Source organism: Lithobates pipiens, unplaced genomic scaffold (genome assembly GCF_037356315.1).
Source record: "Lithobates pipiens isolate NorthernLeopardFrog02 unplaced genomic scaffold, aLitPip1_a1.2 Scaffold_16, whole genome shotgun sequence".
Lineage (NCBI taxonomy): Eukaryota > Metazoa > Chordata > Amphibia > Anura > Ranidae > Lithobates > Lithobates pipiens.
In genome coordinates this window covers 34,273,035-34,291,317 of record NW_027507748.1, presented here as the reverse complement: position 1 = coordinate 34,291,317, position 18,283 = coordinate 34,273,035, and the positions used below count along the sequence as shown (strand labels likewise).

The 18,283-nt window shown below is 43.0% G+C and overlaps 1 protein-coding gene across 1 annotated transcript in view; it reads right to left on the bottom strand.

Moving 5' to 3' along the window:
• Positions 1–11,979, bottom strand: part of UPK1B (uroplakin 1B) — a 30,852-nt gene extending 18,873 nt beyond the window's left edge. Inside the window, exon 1 of the mRNA XM_077479713.1 lies at positions 11,870–11,979. The gene's annotated coding sequence lies outside the window, so the exon portion shown is untranslated. The remainder of the gene's footprint in view (positions 1–11,869) is intronic.
• Between the last annotated feature and the right edge of the window lie 6,304 nt (positions 11,980–18,283).

Here is an 18,283-nt window from a genome sequence, read left to right as displayed (position 1 = left end):
CTGCTGCTTTTGTCAGCAGTCAGATCATCAATACATACAAGAGAACCAGTCCCATTGGCAGCCATACATGCCCACGCCATGACACTACCACCACCATGCTTCACTGATAAGGTGGTATGCTTTGGATCATGAGCAGTTCCTTTCCTTCTCCATACTCTTCTCTTCCCATCACTCCGGTACAAGTTGATCTTGGTCTCATCTGTCCGTAGGATATTGTTCCAGAACTGTGAAGGCTTTTTTAGATGTCATTTCGCAAACTCTAATCTGGCCTTCCTGCTTTTTGAGGCTCACCAATGGTTTACATATTGTGGTGAACCCTCTGTATTCACTCTGGTGAAGTCTTCTCTTGATTTTTGACTTTGACACATACACCTATCTCCTGGAGAGTATTCTGGCAGATTGTTGTGAAGGGTGTTTTCTTCACCAGGGATAGAATTCTTCGGTCATCCACCACAGTTGTTTTCCGTGGTCATTCAGTGTTGCTGAGCTCACCGGTGCACTCGCTCTTTTTAAAGGATGTTCCAAACAGTTAATTTGGCCACCCCTAATGTTTCTGCTATCTCTCTGGTGGGTTTGTTTTTTCAGCTCTTTGGATCTCATATTGAGAGTTGACAGCAACAGATTCCAAATGCAAATAGCACACTTGAAATAAACTCTGGACCTTTTATCTGCTCCTTGTAAATGGGATAATGAGAAAATAAATACACCTGGCCATGGAACAGCTGAGCAGCCAATTGTCCCATTACTTTTGGTCCCTTAAAAAGTGGGAAGCACATATACAAACTGTTGCAATTCCTACACCGTTCACCTGATTTGGTAAATACCCTCAAACTAAAGCTGAAAGTCTGTAGTTAAAGCACATCTTGTTCGTTTCATTACAAATCCATTGTGGTGGTGTATAGAGGCAAAAAGATTAGAGTTGTGTTGATGTCCCAATATTTATGGGCCCAACTGTAAAATTATTTATATTCCAGTTTTTGGATCTGCCCCCAAATCTATAGAACAGTGGCCCTTCACCTACCCAGTTACAACTAACCTAAGCAGTAGTATATTTACAGTGCCCATTCAGATATAGGAACCATTATTGCCAATGTGGTTTTTAAAAGAGATCCTGAACTCAGGCCTGGGCTAGGGGCAAAAGGGACCCCTTATGACACATGGAGGGATTCTGACCAGGGGGCATGGGAGCAAGAAGGAGAACACTGCTGGGCAAATCTCCAGGGAGGAAGACAGCCAGGAGGGCTGGGGAGTGTTAAGGCCCATACACACGATCAGACTTTTTGACAACAAACATGCAAATTAGCTGTTTTGGAGCCACAAATCGCTGTGTGTACGCTCCATAGGACAAACCTTTTTGGTTTTCAATCGGACTTTTGTTGGCTGTGCGAACGGACAAACTTTCTGGCAACAAAAGTCCGATGGAGCAAAGTCTGATCGTGTGTACAGAAAACCATAGGACTTTTGTACAAAGTACAAACACGCATGCTCAGAGCCAATGCAAAAGATCAGACAGACAACAATACAGAAGTTGACCAAAGGTGGCGGTAAAGAGCAGAAAAACCACGTGATTTGCTGAAAGTTGGCTGAAAAAGTCTGAAGAAAGTGTGTATGCAATGCAAGTTCGGGGCCGACACCCTTTGTACAAAAATCCAAGGGAAAGTGGCAACAGGACAATTGCCCCCTCCGAGAATGCGGGTGGCTCCGCGCGTGATCTGGCGAGCGGGTCCGTGTCTGACAGCCCGCGAGCGGTTCCGCAGTGTTCCGTCGGGCGGCTCAGCGGGCGACAGCGCGGGCGGGTAAGGTTGGGACAGCTGGTCGGCTCAGTGTTTGAGCAGGGAGATGACATCTCTCACATCTCTGCAGTTCCGCCCTCACTGTGCGAGGAGGCAGTGGGCAGCAGAGAGATTACATTATCTCTCTGCTGCCTAATTTCACTCTGGGAACATTCCGCAATGTGTGGCAGGTGACATGGCAAGTGACAATCTGCAACGTGTGGCACGCTTTGTGGCAAGTGACAATCCGCAACGTGTGGCAAGTGACAATACGCATTTGGTGACAAGTGACATGGAAAGTGACACCCTCAGGGCTCCCACTGATTCTGCATTATGGTGAGTTGAACCATTTAATTTTATATTACAATGTAATAATAGAAATAATGCACTTCAATCATCCTGGACACCATAATAACCATGGTGCCGAGATGATTGAAGTGCCAATACCAGCCATTTCCCCGATAAATTGCCCCCAAAAAACATTTTTCTAGCAGTTCCCCTCCCGAGACTAGACTCTAAATCCGTCCCTGGTGTATGAGGCTTTACAGTCAGAACTGCGAAGACTGAGAGGAATGCCTGAATGGACTGGGTGCAAGCAGTCTGGGATGGATGCAGGTTCACTCTGGGAGGATTGAGAAGTAGCCAGAAGGGCTAGAGAAAGGGGCAACTGCAGCCAGGTGTGCTGGCAATGCCTGAAGAGGTGGTTCTGGGATCAGTAGCCACAGGGGGAAAAAATAAATAAAAATTATGACAGGTGAGCACTGGGACCCCTTTTCTGCTACACTACTAGAGAGGCCATCAATCCCCGCCTGCAAAGGGCATCTGCCATGGTCCGATTATGCTTGTCAGACCATAGTGTAGGTGCTAGCTATTCCCTGGGAGATGTAGAAGAAGAAAATTGTGTATAGTTGAGTCCCTGAAGATTTCTTACTGATCAAGTGGGCATCCCATAATAACCCCTTCCTCATCCAAGTTTAATCCCCCTAACAAAAAAACAAATATATAAACACACCAAAGCTACAAGTATTGCTTCTCGTTTCCAGAGTGACACTACATAACCTGCAATTCAATATTTACTTATATACATATTTATTGGGATTGGCTTATATTGCTTCCTTTGCTAGCTGCCTTACTGAGAAAAAAAATTAAAATAAAAACACCACACCACACACGACTCTGTATTTGGTTTAAGTTGCTACACAAAGATAAGTGTGAACTGAGCCCAACCGAAATCCAGTACGTTGCTTCTAGCCATTAGCTGCACGTCATACTTGTCCATATCTTTGTTTTCTTGAAAAAGGTTGGAGTTGACAAGTCTTAGAATATAAAATGGTTGTTTTGTGTCTCACCGCCACCATGAATAGTCTTCTCATGTACAGAGCTACGCCCTGGGCTTTTCATACTTTGTTAAATATAGAAGACTGGTTACTGGAAAACACTCTAGGTCTTTTTCAGCTCAGTCAGTCATTTCCTGGTTAGCACTAGAGAGGACATATACAATAATATTAAAAAAAATGTTATATAAGTTTTGGCTTTACATACACTTTAATGGAGAACTTTGGAAGAAAGTCTCTCTGGATTGAAGAGAGTGTTTAAAGCTTAGTTCCATAGTAACGTTCACGGTAAAATAATTGTGACCAAGCTGGCCCAAACTTTTTCACCAGCTACATATAGTACACAATTGCTGTGTTCTGGTAGCAGTACATCAACTTCCCCATCTGCTGCTAGCACAATGTTGAGTCAGGATCCCTAATCCCCATCTCTGTTAGCAGTCAGAAACTAGTGTTGAAGCAAGGAGGGTCACCACAAAGGCCAGGGAACAGGCATTCTTAGGAGAGGTCAACAATGGTAGTTGGCAATTTTCAACAGGGACAGACAAAACACACTATTAGTACAGTAGAGGAAAACTAGAACTGCAGTGACTTTTGTTGACCTCACTACAGATTTCCTCTCCCCACTTCCTGTCTGGTTAAAAACAGCGGTTCTCAACTTTTTTCCTCAGTAGCAGACCAGGTTTGCAAGAGAACTGAAATGCACCACAGATGATATCAGTGATTGCAGTATTCTAGTCTGCATCACTTCAAGGCAATACTTCAAATCTGGCCCGTTATTAGGTCCCGAAGACAGGAGTTGAGAACCACTGTGTTAAAACGTTGTCAGTAGCATAAGGAGATGAAATCTCTCTAATATGACAAATTCGAAACCTTTCCCCACTTGATCCAAAAACAAAAATTAAAATAAAGCCGCGTACACACGGGCGGACTGTCTGTCCAACTTAGTCCGCTGAAACACATTTCAGCGGACAGTCCGCTCGTGTGTGGGCTTCAGCGGACTTTTTCAGCGGACAGTCTGGCGGACTAAGTATTTCAGAATTTCCGTAATATTGTCCGTCCAACTTTGGTTTCAGCGGACAGTCCGCTCGTGAGTAGGCAAGTTGGACGGACTAAGTATGGCGCATGCTCAGAAAGGATTTACACGGCCGAAGGTTGCATTGCAGTGTATTGGACATCGTATTTCTAGTCCCGTCGTACGTGCTGTACACGTCATCGCGCAAGCTTTCAACGGACTGTCTGTTCATCGTGTGTGGTCAAGTCCGTTCATTCAAAAGTAGGACGGACTGTCCGTCGGATTGTCTGACGGACTTAGTTGGCCAGACAGTCCGTCCGTGTGTACGCGGCTTAAGTTGTCAATTGAATTTCTAAAAAGTGAAACCCCCAGATGTGTCAGGTAGGGCCCCTAACCAAAAAAAAAAAAAAAAAAAAAAAAAAAAAAAAACAAGAGGCCAATATGCGACCCTCACCAAGCTGGCGGTAGTGGCAAAGTAGGCAGACCACTCTGCATGAGGCAGGTACTGTCATGGAACTATCGCCGGTTCTAAAGCCCCATACACACAGATTTTCTTTTGTTTTTTGTCTTCAGATTTACCAAAACCAATGTAGTACAAGGGCCTGCCCGACTGCATACAAATTGAAATGCCTAAGGTTTGACCTCATATTATATGTTTTTTGTAAATCTGAAGACAAAAAAATATAAAAATAAAATAAAATTTTACAAAAAAAAATAAAGAAAATCAGCAGAAAATCTGATACTGTATGGGGCTTGAGAGGGAGAATGGATCAGTCTCCAGTGCTGAAGGAAAGCCCAAAAGTTTAAACTGAATTAAAAGCTATTAATATTTTTAACTTCTCAAGTTTCCCCCAGGGTAGTAAAAATGTAAAATTGTACAAAATTTTAAAAGATCCAGGAGGTCTCAGCCAACAATGCTCTTATATCCTTGCTAGCACTAACTGATATGCTCCAGGCCACACCATTGAGACCTTTGCCAATGGCTTGGAGAGGTCACAGACCAGGGAGTGGAGGTATAGACTAGAGCCAGACAGCTTCATATGACCATTTTAGGTTGTCAATCCACTCAAGAATTGCTGCTTTTAGGTCTTGGAAGACGTCAAACGGTTATTGATTATCTCTATTCCTTCAGCAGAGACACCAGTGTTCCTTGCTTATCCAGTTTTCCAGGGTTTGAGCCAAATACCAGACCATGTTTATTCACAGGTCTACGGTTTCCAAGCACATAATTATCCAGCCATGAGCTCAGTTTTTAACTAAAATTGAACCATCTTCCAAATTGAACAATGGCATCTTCCAACAGAGCAGGCATAGGCAAATAAAGCCCCATACACACTATCAGATTTTCTGCTGAGTTTTTCCTTCAGGATTTACCAAAACCATGTAGTACAAGGGCCTGCCTGATTGCATACAAATTGAAACTCCTAAGGTTTGACCTCATATTATATGGCTTTGGTAAATCTGAAGGAAAAAAACTCAGCAGAAGAACCGATAGTGTGTATGGGGGTTTAAGTCACCAAACCATGTTACGTGTGTTGGGGAACCATCACATCCTAATCCTCCATTCACCTCTATACATCTCCAAAGGCCTCCTAGTGGCCAAGACAGGCACCTGTACTGAACTGTTGGATTCGGGAGGGAAGGGCTTGGCACTGGAGCACACGGTTGCAAAAAAATAATAAATAAATAAAGTGTATGTGCAGGATTTTTTATTTTTTTTTGCAGATGTACCAACAATGCCAGTGAAGGTTCTCATTTATCCAGGTCATGGTATAGCGAGCAGTAGTCAGTCTAAATTAAGGAGATTACATTGTACATGGGGCCTTCCAAGCCAACATCACAGAACAAGTCTAGTTGAATGTGGCCAACTATTACTAGATATGATGTATTAATAAAGAATGCATTTTCAACCCCAGGCATTGGCAGACTCAGGGGCAGATCGGGGGGGGGGGGGAAGGCAACAGGGCAACTGCCCCCTCCGAGAATGTGGCGGGTGACAGCACGGACCGGCGGTTCCACAGGTGACAGTGCAGGCGAGTGGTTCTGGGGGTGGGTTCTGCGGGTGACAGCGCAGGCAAGCGGTCCGCGGGGGGAGGGGGCAGCTCAGTGTGTGAGCGGGCTGCTGGCCAATCAGGAAGCTGGCGGGCAGGGAGATGACATCTCTCACTGCCCTGCATCTCTGCAGTTTTGCACTGTGCAGGAAGCAGTGGGCAGCAGAGAGATTACATTATCTCTCTGCTGCCTAACTTCACTCTGGGACACAGCAAAAGACCAGTGACACAGCAGGTGACAATCTGCAACGTATGGCAGGCAACGTGGCAATAATACAATTAAAATATAAAAATTAAACTGATGTAAATCTCTCTATACTGATTTCATAGTTGCTGACGTTGAGGCTTTTGGAATAAATCCCAAGGCTTGAGCTACACCTTAAGACTCATTCTCAACCTACAACCCAGAGAGGTTGCAGAATGGCCATTGGATGCCACTCCTAGGCCTTTGGCCACTCCTTTGCCTTTGGCAAACTATCACCTGGGCGCAGTGGGGAAAATAAAAAATAAAATAAGTCATGGCGCTAACCAGTCAAACAAAAATAGTGAACATCTCTGAGATTCCGATCCGTATTATAGACACCAACAAAAATGTCATCTACACTCTTTTAAAGCACAGCTGTATGTTGGATGCAAGGCAACCTGGACCCAACTGCAAAGCAATGCAAAACAGCCACAAAGGGGAATGTCAATTTATTCATTTTATTTATTTCAGTTACTTATATAGCGCCATCAATTTACGCAGCGCTTTACATATACACATTGTACATTCACATCAGTCCCTACCCTCAAGGAGCTTACAATCTAAGGTCCCCAACTCACATTCATACATACTAGGGACAATTTTAGACAGGATCCAATTAACCTACCAGCATGTCTTTGGAGTGTGGGAGGAAACCGGAGTACCCGGAGGAAACCCACGCAGGCTCAGGGAGATCAAGAGAAGGTCTAGGCCAGTGATGGAGAACCTTGGCCCCTCATGTTTTGGAACTACTTTTCCCATAATACTCATGCACTCTACAGTGAAGTGAAGTTGAGCATCATGGGAAAATGTAGTTCCAAAACATCTGGGGGGGCCAAGGTTCTCCATCACTGGTCTAGGCTGTAAATTATGATGTAAATTATGATGCATCTAAACCCCAAAAAAACAAAACACCACCAGTCCTTACATATGGGAGCTGTATTAGTTCTTTTCAGGCTTCCCTTTAATTTTTCACATGATGATCCTGCCAGTAACACTTATAAGAATTATAATATAATAATATCTGAACTGTATCTATAGAGGATCAGTGTTGTCACCCTGCAACAGGACTACAGAACACCTCTCTTTCTATCGCCATTAGGTGGCAATTTTAGAAGTTGGATGAAAGGTTTAGCACTGGGAACACTTTTTGATAGATACATTGTGCATTTTTATATACAGCTATATAGATCAGACCAAAATGAGGGACAAGTGAGGAGGAATGAGGGACATTGCTCCAAATTAGGGACAGTCTCTCGAAATCAGGGACAGTTGGGAGCTATGAGTTTGCATGCAAAAATAATATTGCAGAGCACAGGAGAAACCCGCTATCCAACTTTGGGTTTCTAGCACTCCATGTTCCTGTCCTGCATACTTCTTCCAGGTCAGTAAGGCCTCCTGTACACGGGTGCCCGAGGCCATACTACATAAACTTTGGGTGTATTTCCCCCCCCCCCCCCCATTTCCAGGGGCCACAGCGCCCTATAGAAATCAAATTGCTTATATGCCAGTACTGGACGCAGACCATGCCCAAGGTTATATGCCATATGGCTACTGGGTGTGGAATACGCCCACATTTTTTTTTTTTTTTTTTTTTACACATAGAACATAGTACGGCCCCTGGAACTCATGCAAGAGGCCCAACTCAGATAATACTGAACAGGACAACAAGCGAGGCAACTAGCCTTTCAAGAATAAGATAGCCGCCTTCATTGTCCCTAGAACAAGTTTTTTTGGGGTCACACCAACAAACCTACTTTCAGTTTTCGGCCGATGGCAGGGGTTAAAAGCTCCTCGCTAGCGGCTGAAAACCTCCGCAGAAACAACGGTAAAGCACCGCTGAAAAAGCGTTAAAACGACCCGCAAAGCACCATTGCAGCAGCGATTTGCTGGCGGTTCAGTGGCGCTGCTCATTCATTTTAATGAGTAGCAGCACTTTAGCAGCGGTGCATACACCTGCTTGCAGGAGTTTTTTTAGCGTCCTGCCAGCGCATCAACTGCAGGGGAGGAGTTTTTCAGGTGCCATTATTAGCCCAAATGCGCCTGAAAAACACCCCAATGTAAAAGGGGTCTAGATTCTAGCAGTACAACTAAACACACAAATTAAATCTCCATGGCGCAAGTTATACCTCTAGCAAATGGCGCTCCATGGCATCAAATACATGAAAAATGGCGCCCTATGCGAAACGCTACAAGCCATTTGCTCTCTGTAGAATATGCTGCAATAAAATGTCTTTTTATGGCGTAAGCTACTATGACTATCAAACGGCTCCCTATAGCAGCATCTTTCAACCTTTTTACCCTAGAGCAGTGATGGAGAACCTTGGCACCCACAGATGTTTTGGAACTACATTTCCCATGATGCTCCACTACACTGCAGAGTGCATGAGCATCATGGGAAATGTAGTTCCAAAACATCTGGGGGTGCCAAGGTTCACCATCACTGCAGCCTAGAGAAGCACTTGAAGTCATTTTGAGGTCTTAGAGAACCCCTCCTAAAATTTATTTTACCTACATAACATGGTGAAAAAGTTGAAATTTTTAAAATTACAATAAGAATTTGGCATACCTGGGGGCATTTATCACCTAGAGCCAATTATTTTACAACATTCCCTTGCTCTATACTTGAATAAGAAACATTACATGATATAATGGTCGGAGAAGAAACAAACCATATAAGAGGTCCTTTTATGCCCTCTTGCCCATTAAAAAATAAAAATGTCCTCCTTACATTAGTCAATGGAAAAATGCCTCCTTAGATTGCTGGTCACTGAAGAAATGTTCCCACACACTGAGGATCATTGTGAAAAAGCCCCCCCCCTCCATGCACTGGATGTCAATGTAGACATGACCCCTTACATTAAAAAAGGGTCAGTGGGAAACTTCCCTGTATATTGGTAGCCATCAAAGTTGGGGAGATCAATTTCTCACTGGTCAAGGAACCCCAATCAATCTCCGGAGGAACTTCAGGGTCCTACAGAATCCTGGTTGAGAATGGACAATCTATGGTGTGGGCTACATAGTTAATAGTGGTCTATGGATTAGACTACATTTAGTGCCCGTTCACACTACCGCGACTTGTCAGGCGACTTAGCCGCCTGACAAGTCGCGCTCCATTCTGTACTATGGAACCGTTCTAATAGGAGCGACTCAAGTCGCTCCGACTTAGAAAAAGGTTCCTGTACTATTTTTGGGGCGACTTCAGGCGACTTGCATTGACTTCTATACAGAAGTCATTTTGCAAGTCGCCGCTGAAGTCGTGTGCAGGTCGCGTCTGTGAGTCACGCTGCAAGTCGCGTCGCCCCTGTGTGAACGGGCACTTAGGGTTGCCCCCTCATCCCTTTAAACTACACAGGTTCTGTGGCTGATTAAGGTGGCAATTAAACTCACTTGGTGCCTTATCTGCATTTAATTAGCCTGAGAACCTGTGTAGTTCAAAAAGGTGTTTGAGTTTAAAAGGATGGGGTGGAAACCTGAGACTACATTTATTAAAATGCTTAACCTACACAGTCTTATCCGAAGTCCTCGATGCGCAAAACAAAAAGACTTTGACATTAAAAGACCTTAAGAGAACCAACATAAAAGCCAGGGAGTCTGTCCACCACACCTCAATTAAAATTAGGCGACTCCAAAAGCTTGTACAAAAAGTACGGTCTTCAATTTCATTCTCAAGTCTCAGTTTCAGAGGCAAGGAGTTCCAAAATTCAGCTCCTTGTACGTCACCCGTTCTCCCTCCGCACGTTTTCTTTTTAAAAATGTTGGAATCTTCAGTATGGCCAAGTTCGCCGATCTCAAGGATCGGATAGGCACATACTTGACAAAATTTTTCCTTCAGATACTCTGGGTCACATACATGCAATGCCTTATAGACAAGACGTCCCGTTCTGAACAGAACCCGTTCTTTCACGAGCAGCCAATGCAGGGCTCTAAGGGCTGGAGTGACGCGGTCACAACGACCAACACCCGTCAGTAACCTTGCCGCGGCATCCTGAATCAACTGGAGCTTGTAGATCAGGGATGCCCAATCTTTCGAAGAGTGAGGGCCACTTAAGTGACTTGGTAACCAGTCGCGGGCCACAATGAGTGGAGCGGGCGGATGACAGGTCTGTGTCCACTCTGCCTATAGAGAGCAGACATGGATACAATCCACTCTACTCTATGGGCCCTCCGAGGTAGGTGGTGCACCTGCGGATCAGTTTGAAAGCAGTCCAGTACCCACTGCAGAACAGATATGGCCTTATTTGGTAGCACTCGGTCTGTGACAGGAGTCAGGACTATACAGGAAGCATCGCTTTATGTGGCTCTGCACCACAGCCGCTTGCTTTCTCCACGGCTGGATTAATTCACAACACTGAGGCTCTAGGATGATGGATCAGTGATCCAAGCTTACCAACCAGCCATCCCAGCACAGGAGGTCGCGGGCCACATCAGAGGGCTCCGCGGGCCACATGTGGCCCCTGGGCCACTGGTTGGGCACCCCTGTTGTAGATGTTACAAGCAGGCAGACCCAGGAACAGGGCATTACAGTAGTCCAGTCGCCTGCTGATAATGGCATTGACCATGTGCGATCTTGTCAGAGTCTGCAATAAAGCGAAACGTCAACCTCAGATAAAAGTGGCCTGAGCTCACCACTTGGATTTAACTGAGGGAGCAAGTTCAACCTAGAGTCAAAAAGATGATGCCAAGGTCCCTGACCCGAGTGGTCGGAATCGGAAAAGGTTTGAAAGATTCCAGCCAGGAGGGAATACACCTGTTTACCGAAGATGATACATCCGGTTTTGGTGCCGATAACCAAATGGTTTGCTATGGTGTAAGCCAGCCTCTCTCAAACTTTTTTTAAAATATGGAGGAAACCTTGAAATACCCTTCTGGTCTCAGAGAACCCCTGCTAATTATTACTATACTTAGTGCTCACGGTACATTAGTGTGATGGTCAAAAGCAAAAAAAAAAAAAAAAAAAAAAAAATCCACTTTACATTTAGGGCCATTAGGAAGAACCCCCCTTACAGATAGCTAAAAAGATAAAATTGGGGGTCAGTGGTTACTTACCGGAGAAACAGAAGGTGCTCATTGATGAAGGAACCCTAGTTGAGTAAGGCTGGTGTACGCTGTACCCAGATAAAAACGTCTTGCTACTACCTACGACTTGCTTGCCTTACACCACATAGAGGTTTTGTTCTGACCACCCAATCTTTACCAAATTTTAGATGTTTTTTTGTTTTTTTTTGACCACCCAATCTTTACCAAATCTTAGATGTTTTTGTTTTTTTTGACCACCCAATCTTTACCAAATCTTAGATGTTTGAACGATCTACTAAGAATCCCATTTCTGCCCTTAGATTCTTTTTAATCAAAAAAATATTTCTATAATCTATAGATATAAAACCTTCTCGATCGATCGTATTATAAGTCATCAGATCTCTTTTCTATCGATGTGTATAATAAATTTTGAGCCTTACCAGCCCACCAAAGACTTGCTGCGCTCGGCTCCTTGGCTGTGATCACATCCACCTGTTCTGCAAACCTTCCTCCAAACAACTCTTTAAAGATCTCTCAGCCTTGGCTCAGGGAGGGCTGTGATTGGCTGGGGCCCGGGCAGATCTCCTCCTCCCTTCACCTTGCTCAACCTGTTTCTGGTCTCAGGTGGATGGAGGCATCTCAGCTATCTGACTATTATGCAGGAATGTCGCATTAAAAGCGAACTCGCACCGCTAGAGAGTGACTCACTGAGTGATAGGGCAACGCTGCCCCGACTACGGGGAAAAAAAAAAACAATGGATACGGGGCGCGACTGTACAGACTAAGAGGAAATCTATACAGGTGTATGACCGGGGGTGGCGGGGGGGGGGGGGGCATTGCTGACCTCTAATGCTGAAAATGCTAGTTGCCTGGCTGTCATGCTGATCATTTTTTAATTAATTTATTTTTTTTAAGGTTGGGTTCACACTTTTACAGTGCGTTAAAATGCATTGTGCCCATTTATTGAATGGGCTCCCTAAGGGCTTATCTCATTGCGTTAATGCATGCGTGTTGACATGCGTTACTTCTCACGATAATGTGCGTTGTGTTATGGCAGCCTAGTCATTTCATGGAGGGGGGGGGCTTCCTAAGGGGCCCATTCAAACCTTGGCGTCCTGCTACATTGCGTTAACAGTTGACATGTGTTGGCGTGCGTTGTGTTAGGGCCACCTTATTCATTTGAAGGGGGTCCCTATGGGCATTCCTGGTTCACCGTGTTCTTGCATCTGCATTGACATGCGTTATTATTTCACATGTTAATGTGCGTTGTGTTATGGCCAGCCCATTCATTTGATGGGGGGGCCCATTCAAACATGGGCATCCTGGGGCATTGCGTTAACATACTGCAGTTGATGTGCCTTAATTAGTGTTGTGTTAGGCCCGGTTCACGCCATGGAAACGCAGTCCGCATGGGTTCCAGATGCTTTTCTACATGCGTGTTTTTGATGCATTTTTGATACGTTCCAGTGTGTTTTCGATGCGTTTTGGTGCATATTTGCAGTCCAGCGCATTTTTTTCCCCTCTTTTTTTTTTTTTTCTTAACTTTGAGGGCCAGTTCACACCACATGCAGTCCACTGCCTATTTTTTTTTTTTTCCTGCATCAAAAACGCATATAAAGTAGGTTCTATGGTTTTCATTTGCATAGTTCACACCAGTGATTACAGTTCCATTGCGTTCCAGTTCCAGAAAAAGTAGACCCTGCGGCATTTTTCCTGCACTGAGCAACGCATGGCAACTCATGTGCATTAACACAATGAACCAGGGCTCCAAAGTTTGAAAGTGCCCACAGGGAGCCCTTTCAAATGAGTGGACGGCCCTAAGGGCCAGTTCACACCACATGCAGTCCAGTGCGTTTATTATAAAAAAAAAAAAAAATTCCTGCTTCACAAACGCATAGAAAGTAGGTTATATGGTTTTCAACGGCAAAGTTCACACCAGTGCTTGCAGTTCCAGTGCGTTCCAGTTCCATAAAAAAAAAAAGTAGACCCTGCGGCATTTTTCCTGCACTGGACTGTACTGGAACGCTGCAAAATGCATCAAAAACGCACTGGAGAGCACCAAAAAATGCACTGGAACGCACATGTTCTTATTTAAAGTTAAAGCGGAGTTCCGCATAAAAAAATGAAAAGTCAGCAGCTAAAAATACTGCAGCTGCTGACTTTTAATAATCAGACACTTACCTGTCCCAGGGTCCAGGGGTGCGGGGGAACGAAGCTGTGGCGCCGGTGTTCTGCCATATATCGTCTGTCCATCGGATAGTGTCCGCCCTGTACTGCGCAGGCGCAGTACGGAGCAGAAGAAGATTCAGAAAATCTCCGAAGATGAACGGTGGACATAGGGCTGCTGATATTAGAGGGCCCCTCGCGGGCTTTCTTCGCTCGCCACGCTTCGGGGCACGGCCTCTCTGCGCTCGGCTCTTTTTATTCTAGCTCTATGTCCACTTGGATGGTGGGGCTTGAACCTGGACTCACAGCGCAGGCGCCGTTCATCTTCGGATATTTTCATAATCTGTGCGTCCTGTGTACTGCGCATACGCAGTAGACAGCGGACACTATCCGATGGGGGACACTATATGATAGGACACCGGCATTGTAACTGTGGGCGCACTGGCTGTGGCTTTGCAGCTGGGCACCCACTGCGCGTGCGTGAGCCGCGCTACGCGCCGTGATTAGCTGCGCAATCATCTAGGACTTGTCACGTGTCCCAGATGATTGACAAGAGGGAGAGGGGAGAGCTGATCTTCCTTTCCGGTGCCGCGGTAGGAAGTGGGAGCTGGAAAGTGGGTCGCGCCCCCCGCCCAAAAAAATGACATGCCAAATGTGGCATGTGAGGGGGTCACCTCCCTTAAAGTGGAAGTTCCATTTTTGGGTGGGACTCCACTTTAAGAAAAAAAGAGGGGGGGGGGGGGGGAATGCACTGCACTGCATCAAAAATGCGCATGCAGAAAACAATCTAGAATGCATCCAGACTGCATTTCTATGGTGTAAACTGGTCTTAAATAAGGACATGTGGGTTCCACTGCATGTTTGATGCGTTTTACAGCATTCCAGTGCAGGAAAAATGCCACATGTTCTACGTTTTTTTTTTTTTTTTCTGGAACTGGAACTGGAAGCTCTGGTGTGAACTGTGCCATTGAAAACCATATAACTTACTATCCATGCGTTTGTGATGCAGAAAAATAAATGCACTGGACTGCATTTGAAAGGGCTCCCTATGGGCACTTTCTAACCTTGGAGCCCGGGGGGGGGAGGCCTGGTTCATTGTGTTAATGCACATGAGTTGCCATGCGTTACTTTTCACATTTAACGTACGTGGTATTAGAGCAGCTCATTCATTTCAAAGGGCCCTCTAAGAACCCGTTCACACCTCGGCGTCCTGGTGCATTGTGTTCATGCACGTGCGTTGACATGCGTTACTAAGCACGTTAATGTGCGTTGTGTTATGGCAGCCCATTCATTTGATGGGGCTCCTTTCTAACCCTGGCATCATGGTGTATTACGTTACAGCAGGCGGCCCGTCCTCTAGGGGGCGCCCCGGGCGCTACCCCCTCTATCCACTATATGAATAGATAGAGCTCATGCTATTAATGAATGAATGAATCTCTCCACGGCCGCCGCTCCCTATCCATGAGTCCGGCCCCTTTCAGGACAGCGTGTGCGTGAATTACATCGGCGGGGGCGGGTTTTTTTTTTTTTAAAGCACCTGCTTAGAGCCAGAGGCTCTAATAGGCTTCAAAATAGGGTGGGCTCGGGACGCAGAGCGTCTGGAGCCCACCCAGATGTTACAGCAGCGATGTGCGTTGTGTTAGGCCAGCCCATTCATTGTATGGGGGGGGGGGGGGCTCCCTGAGGGCCCGATCAAACCTGGGCATCTGGGTGTTTTAATTGATGTGCGTTAATGTGCGTTGTGTTGGCACCAGCCAATTATTTGAAAGGGCCCCCTAAGGGTGGTGTCTAAACCCTGGCGTCCGGGTGCGTTGAATACACACACTTCAGTTGAGGTGCGTTAGTGTGCGTTGTGTTAGGGCCACCATTAAATTTTAAATGGGCTCCCTAAGGGTGCATCTAAACCTCGGTGTCCTGGTCCTGTTATCAATCACATGCTTCGACGTGCGGTTCGTTTCATTCTGAATTTTAATTCCGGCGAATTTTAAGTTTTTTTGGGAAAAGTATGTATCCGAATTTACGAATTACGCTAGTGCCGAATTTAAACGAATCCAAAATAATGAAAATAATTCTGACAAAATTTGACTTTGCATAGTTTTCGAAATCAAATCGTTTTCCCATTTCCAAAGAGAATAAAATAGAATAGAAAATAAAGGAAAAGAATAGAAAAAAAAAAAGAAGAAATAATATAATAGAGTAAAACAGAACAAAATAGAATAGAAAACAAAACAACAGAATAAACTAGAATATAATAGAAAGAAATAGAATAGAATAACATAGAATATAACCATCTTCTGAAAATCTCATTTAAAATAGAATACATTTGAATTTGAATACATAAGAAAAGAATAGAATATAAAAAAAATAGACTATAATAGAATAGAAAAGAATGGAATAAAAAAAATTTGTATAGAATATATTATAAAGAATATTTCCCAAAATTCAAATAGAATCAATTTGAATTTGAATAGAATAGAAAATAACAAAATAGTATAGAAAAAACAACAGAATAGAAAGAATATAACCATCTTCCGAAATTCGAATTTTGAATAGAACAAATTTGAAAAGAATAGAAGAGAATAAAATAGAAAATGAAATGATAGAATAGAAAATAATTGAATAGAATAAACAAATAAAAAAGAATATCATTAAAAAAAAAACAATAGAATAGAAAGAAAATAACCATTTCCCAAAATTCAAATAGAATCAATTCAAATAGAATAGAAAATAATAGATTAGAATAGGAAGATGGTTATATTCATTCTATTCTATCCTATTGTTTTTTTTTAATGATGTTATTTTGTATTTGTTTATTTTATTCAATTCTTTTCTATTCTATTATTTTATTTTATTTTCTATTCTTTTCATATTTGTTCTATTCAAAATTCAAATTTCGGAAGATGGTTATATTTCTATTTTATTCTGTTGTTTTTTCTAAAGAATATAACCATCTTCCGAAATTCGAATTTTGAATAGAACAAATATGAAAAGAATAGAAAAGAATAGAATAGAAAATAAAATAATAGAAAAGAATTGAATAAAATAAACAAATACAAAATAACATCATTTAAAAAAAAACAATAGAATAGACTGAATATAACCATCTTCCTATTCTAATCTAGTATTTTATTGAAAAGAATAAACAAATAGAAAAGAATATCATTATAAAAACAATAGAATAGAATAGAAAGAATATAACCATTTCCCCAAATTCACATAGAATCAATTTGAATATAATAGAAAATAATAGATTAGAATAGGAAGATGGTTATATTCATTCTATTCTATCCTCTTCTGTTTTTTTTCTATACTGTTGTGTTATTTTCTTTTCTATTCAAATTCAAGTTGATTCTATTTGAATTTTGGAAAATGGTTATATTATTTCTATTCTATTCTATTGTTTTTTTTTCTATTTTGAATTTCAGAAGATGGTTATGATCTATTAAATTTATATATATATATATATATATATATATATATATATATATGTGTGTATGTGTGATGAGCTCAGGCGTGTTCACATGGACTACGTGCAGAGCCCGCCAGGAAGTCGGCACAGCGCTGCGCTAATCACAGGCAGTGAGATATTGCCCCGATGTGCGGCTGCAGAGATCGGGCAATGTCTCACTGCCTGTGATTAGCGCAGCACTGCGCCGACTTCCTGGCGGGCTCTGCACGTGGTCCATGTGAACACGCCTGAGCTCATCCATTTTTATTTTTTTTATTCTATCCTATTCCTTTCTACTATATTCCATTCTATTTCGTTCTTTTATTTTCTATCCTATTTTGTTCTGTTTTACTCCATTATTTTATTTTCTGTTAAATTCCTTTCTATTCTATTCTATTTTTATTTCTATTCTGTTCCTTTATTTTCTATTCTATTTTATTCTCTTTGGAAATTGGAAAAAGATTTGAAATTGAAAACTTTTCAAATTGAATATATAAATAAACAAAACGAATTCCGAAAATGACTCAAACAGATTCAACTAATTTAACGAAACAAATTTATGTAAATAACGAAACTAAACTAAAAAATGTTTTCGTTCTGCACATGTCTAATGTGCGTTGTTGTATGGCAACCCATTCATTTGATGGAGATCTCCAAGAGCCCATACAAACTTGATGGGTGTGTTACCATACATGTGTTGAAGTGCAATCACATTGTGTTGAGGCATTTGTGGGGCTCTCTGTGTCATCAATGGGTCTTTGTGCTTTTCTATACAATGCAGGCAGACCATGGCTAGTGGGAGGGGCTGGCGGCCCCCGGCCTCAGTACTCCTCTCAACAGCCCTCAGTCCTAATGCAAGCAGTGGGCTGGCTTTTGGGAGGAGTTATGCAAATATTAAAATGCCTTTGTAAGCGGAGGAGTGGGCCTGAAGAAGAAAACAAAGGCAGCCACCATATCCAATGACTGGTGAGCTACAATATAATTACATTTTAAAGTGGAGAACAAGAAACGCCACTCTTTTTTTATTTTTTGGGACACTAGATGGTGCTAAGTATTATAAGAATTTCCTATGGAGATATCGCCATCTAGTTGCCAAATGTGGTATTTTCCATTTTAAATCAATGAAAAACATTTGACCAGCACAGGAAATAGACTAATAAGCTTCTTCTTATTCCACAATTGCACTGAATAGATGAACATGCACTTTCACTGAGTGAATTGTTATATGATTTTTTTTTTT